Below are 6000 nucleotides of genomic sequence, written 5' to 3'. Positions count from 1 at the left end.
AGCTGGAGTAGCCATTCTAATATCAAATAAAATCAATTTTCAATTAAAAGTCATCAAAAAAGATAAGGAAGGACACTTCATATTCATCAAAGGAAAAATCCACCAAGATGAACTTTCAATCCTAAATATCTATGCCCCAAATACAAGGGCACCTACATACGTAAAAGAAACCTTACTAAAGCTCAAAACACACATTTCACCTCACACAATGATAGTGGGAGATTTCAACACCCCACTCTCATCAATGGACAGATCATGGAAACAGAAATTAAACAGAGACGTAGACAGACTAAGAGAAGTCATGAGCCAAATGGACTTAACGGATATTTACAGAACATTCTATCCTAAAGCAAAAGGATATACCTTCTTCTCAGCTCCTCATGGTACTTTCTCCAAAATTGACCATATAGTTGGTCAAAAAACGGGCCTCAACAGGTACAGAAAGATAGAAATAATCCCATGCATGCTATCAGACCACCACGGCCTAAAACTGGTCTTCAATAACAATAAGGGAAGAATGCCCACATATACGTGGAAATTGAACAATGCTCTACACAATGATAACCTAGTCAAGGAAGAAATAAAGTAAGAAATTAAAAACTTTTTAGAATTTAATGAAAATGAATGTACAACATACCCAAAATTATGGGAAACAATGAAAGCTGTGCTAAGACGAAAACTCTTAGTGTTGTGTGCCTGCACAAAGAAACAGGAAAGAGCATATGTCAGCAGCTTGGCAGCACACCTAAAAGCTCTAGAGCAAAAAGAAGCAAATACACCCAGGGAGTAGAGGGCAGGAAATAATCAAACTCAGAGCTGAAATCAACCAAGTAGAAACAAAAAGGACCATAGAAAGAATCAACAGAACCAAAAGTTGGTTCTTTGAGAAAATCAACAAGATAGATAAACCCTTAGCCAGACTAAGGAGAGGACCCAGAGAGTGTGTCCAAATTAACAAAATCAGAAATGAAAAGGGAGACATAACTACAGATTCAGAGGAAATTCAAAAAATCTTCAGATCTTACTATAAAAGCCTATATTCAACAAAACTTGAAAATCTACAGGAAATGGACGATATCCGAGACAGATACCAGGTACCGAAGTTAAATCAGGAACAGATAAACCAGTTAAACAACCCCATAACTCCTAAGGAAATAGAAGCAGTCATTAAAGGTCTCCCAACCAAAAAGAGCCCAGGTCCAGACGGGTTTAGTGCAGAATTCTATCAAACCTTCATAGAAGACCTCATACCAATATTATCCAAACTATTCCACAAAATTGAAACAGATGGATCACTCCCGAATTCCTTCTATGAAGCCACAATTACTCTTATACCTAAACCACACAAAGACCCAACAAAGAAAGAGAACTTCAGACCAATTTCCCTTATGAATATCGACGCAAAAATACTCAATAAAATTCTGGGAAACCGATTCCAAGAGCACATCAAAACAATCACCCACCATGATCAAGTAGGCTTCATCCCAAGCATGCAGGGATGGTTTAATATACGGAAAACCATCAACGTGATCCATTATATAAACAAACTGAAAGAACAAAACCACATGATCATTTCATTAGATGCTGAGAAAGCATTTGACAAAATTCAACACCCCTTCATGATTAAAGTCCTGGAAAGAATAGGAATTCAAGGCCCATACCTAAACATAGTAAAAGCCATATACAGCAAACCAGTTGCTAACATTAAACTAAATGTAGAGAAACTTGAAGCAATCCCACTAAAATCAGGGACTAGACAAGGCTGCCCACTCTCTCCCTACTTATTCAATATAGTTCTTGAAGTTCTAGCCAGAGCAATCAGACAACAAAAGGAGGTCAAGGGATTACAGATCAGAAAAGAAGAGGTCAAAATATCACTATTTGCAGATGATATGATAGTTTATTTAAGTGATCCCAAAAGTTCTACCAGAGAACTACTAAACCTGATAAACAACTTCAGCAAAGTGGCTGGGTATAAAATTGACTCAAATAAATCAGTAGCCTTCCTCTACACAAAAGAGAAACAAGCCGAGAAAGAAATTAGGGAAACGACACCCTTCATAATAGACCCAAATAATATAAAGTACCTCGGTGTGACTTTAACCAAGCAAGTAAAAGATCTGTACAATAAGAACTTCAAGACACTGAAGAAAGAAATTGAAGAAGACCTCAGAAGATGGAAAGATCTCCCATGCTCATGGATTGGCAGGATTAATATAGTAAAAATGGCCATTTTACCAAAAGCGATCTACAGATTCAATGCAATCCCCATCAAAATACCAATCCAATTCTTCAAAGAGTTAGACAGAACAATTTGCAAATTCATCTGGAATAACAAAAAACCCAGGATAGCTAAAACTATCCACAACAATAAAAGGACTTCAGGGGGAATCACTATCCCTGAACTCAAGCAGTATTACAGAGCAATAGTGATAAAAACTGCATGGTATTGGTACAGAGACAGACAGATAGACCAATGGAATAGAATTGAAGACCCAGAAATGAACCCACACACCTATGGTCACTTGATTTTTGACAAAGGAGCCAAAACCATCCAATGGAAAAAAGATAGCATTTTCAGCAAATGGTGCTGGTTCAACTGGAGGTCAACATATAGCAGAATGCAGATCGATCCATGCTTTTCACCCTGTACAAAGCTTAAGTCCAAGTGGATCAAGGACCTCCACATCAAACCAGACACACTCAAACTAATAGATAAAAACTAGGGAAGCATCTGGAACACATGAGCACTGGAAAAATTTTCCTGAACAAAACACCAATGGCTTATGCTCTAAGATCAAGAATCGACAAATGGGATCTCATAAAACTGCAAAGCTTCTATAAGGCAAAGGACACTGTGGTTAGGACAAATCGGAAACCAACAGATTGGGACAAGATCTTTACCAATCCTACAACAGATAGAGGCCTTATATCCAAAATATACAAAGAACACAAGAAGTTAGACGGCAGGGAGACAAATAACCCTATTAAAAAATGGGGTTCAGAGCTAAACAAAGAATTCACAGCTGAGGAATGCCGAATGGCTGAGAAACACCTAAAGGAATGTTCAACATCTTTAGTCATAATGGAAATGCAAATCAAAACAACCCTGAGATTTCACCTCACACCAGTGAGAATGGCTAAGATCAAAAACTCAGGTGACAGCAGATGCTGGCGAGGATGCGAAGAAAGAGGAACACTCCTCCATTGGTGGTGGGATTGCAGACTTGTACAACCATTCTGGAAATCAGTCTGGAGGTTCCTCAGAAAATTGGACATTGAACTGCCTGAGGATCCAGCTATACCTCTCTTGGGCATATACCCAAAAGATGCCCCAACATATAAAAAAGACACGTGCTCCACTATATTCATCTCAGCCTTATTCATAATAGCCAGAAGCTGTAAAGAACCCAGATGCCCTTCAACAGAGGAATGGATACAGAAAATATGGTACATCTAAACAATGGAATATTACTCAGCTATCAAAAACAACGGCTTTATGTAATTCGTAGGAAAATGGTTGGAACTGGAAAATATCATCCTGGGTGAGCTAACCCTATCACAGAAAGACATACATGGTATGCACTCACTGATAAGTGGCTATTAGCCCAAATGCTTGAATTACCCTTGATGCCTAGAACAAATGAAACTCAAGACAGATGATCAAAATGTGAATGCTTCACTCCTTCTCTAAAAGGGGAACAAGAATACCCTTGGCAGGGAATAGAGAGGCAAAGATTAAAACAGAGACTGAAGGAACACCCATTCAGAGCCTGCCCCACATGTGGCCCATACATATACAGCCACCCAATTCGACAAGATGGATGAAGCAAAGTAGTGCAGACTGACAGGAGCCGGATGTAGATCGCTCCTGAGAGACACAGCCAGAATACAGCAAATACAGAGGCGAATGCCAGCAGCAAACCACTGAACTGAGAATAGGACCCCCGTTGAAGGAATCAGAGAAAGAACTGGAAGAGCTTGAAGGAGCTCGAGACCCCATATGTACAACAATGCCAAGCAACCAGAGCTTCCAGGGACTGAGCCACTACCTAAAGACTATAGCTGGACTGACCCTGGACTCTGACCTCATAGGTAGCAATGAATATCCTAGTAAGAGCACCAGTGGAAGGGGAAGCCCTGTGTCCTGCTAAGAATGAACCCCCAGTGAACTAGACTGTTGGGGGGAGGGCGGCAATGGGGGGAGGTTTGGGAGGGGAACACCCATAAGGAAGGGGAGGGGGGAGGGGGATGTTTGCCGGGAAACCAAAGAATTATTATTAAGTATTAAATAAATTTAAAAAAAAAGAATACTAAGCTTATACCCAGTCCTTCTAATAGCTGCTATTAAAAACTATTTGGAATAATTAAATTAAGCTAATGTTCAGATAATAAACTCATGGTCATATTAGAATTTGAATTAATTACAATAAAATGTTTTCAAGATTATTCATATAGTAAATAGCTAAGAATAATCAATATTTAACAATTTAGTTATACTATATATCTATGAACAGTCTTCAAAAACATCAGAGAGCCACAAAATATGACTTTTAAAAACATTTTATTATTAACATATCTGTTGAGTAGGAGATATGTCTCCTCCTGCCAGTACCCCCATCCGACTGCAAAGAAGATATTGAGTAACATTACCTCCAGGTGGAGTTGTTTAAATTGTGGCAAGCAAGCCACTGGGTAAGAAATACCCTAATTTCATCTTTGGACAAAATACTGTTTTAGAAAAAAACTAAAGGACACATGCTAAGCTCTGCCAATAGAGGGTCATCTAGTCCTTCAGAATTCCTGCTTCTCTTAAGGTATATCAGATCATTATGGGCCAGAGGTTGAAGACTGATGCTTCAACGGTATCAGGAATATTGGGAACTCTCAAGGAAGTCAGCTATCTCTACAAATTGTACAAGTTTTGCAAGCTTTGTTTTTGTACTTCCTACATTTTCAACCAATATTTAATTCTCTCAGATCTTTGATGGGGTTTAAGACTAATTCTAATTCTATAATTTAACTTAAGCTGTTTAACATTAAGGAAGGTGTTCCAGGTTTGAAAGGATGGTAATGTAAGTTAAAAATTAAACATAACTGAGGTACAAAATTATGAACTCTTTAGGTTAGAAAAGATGATGAACATTTTATTTAAATTGTCAAATATCATGGATTAGATGTTATAAGTTCTATCATACCTTACAATTTGTATAATTATTATAAATGTGTTCAATGTATATATGAGAGTAAAGAGCCTTTTTAATTGGACAAAAAGAAGCTGCTTGTTTTCTAATGCAATTGGATCTAACAAATTATTTTTCACAAGAGGGTCTGCTATATGGGAACCTGCAAATTCTGATTCATAAATAAAGATGCCAACAGCCAATAGCTGGGGAGGAAAGAGAGTGGCAAGATTTAGGGTTCCTTTGTTTGGGAACATGAGGGAGAGGACAGAAAGGAGAGGCACCATGCCTAAGGAACATGCAGAACAGAGACATAGAGCCCCGATGAAAAGCGTCCAGGAGAGTGCAGCACAGATGGCTGCTCGACTGTGCCAGAAGCAGCCAAGATGGGACGTAGACATTAGTAAGTAATAACTTCAAATTATTAGTAGGAGATAGATTCTAGCAACATGGAAGCTTGGCAGTTTCCCAGCTATTGTGATACCTAAGGCATATTAAATATAAACCCTGAATATGTGTTTTTTATTTGGGAACATGAATCATTAAAACTGGAAACAAATCCATGAAAGGATTTATTAAAAATATTAATACAAAACTAACCCTGAACATAACTAACTTAACCCTAATTTTTATTGGATATTATTTATTTATATTTTAAATGTTATCCCCTTTCCTGAATTCTGATCCATAACCCCCCTATTTCAACCCTTTCTCACCTTCCTCTATGAGGGTGTTCCCCCACCCAACAACCCACCGCTTCCCAACTCTCTGCCCTGACATTCCCCTACACTGGGGGTGGGGGGGTGTCCAGCCTTAG

Source organism: Rattus norvegicus, chromosome 20 (assembly GCF_021556685.1).
Source record: "Rattus norvegicus strain SHRSP/BbbUtx chromosome 20, alternate assembly SHRSP_T2T, whole genome shotgun sequence".
Taxonomy (NCBI): Eukaryota; Metazoa; Chordata; class Mammalia; order Rodentia; family Muridae; genus Rattus; species Rattus norvegicus.
Note: the sequence above shows the minus strand (reverse complement) of the source record.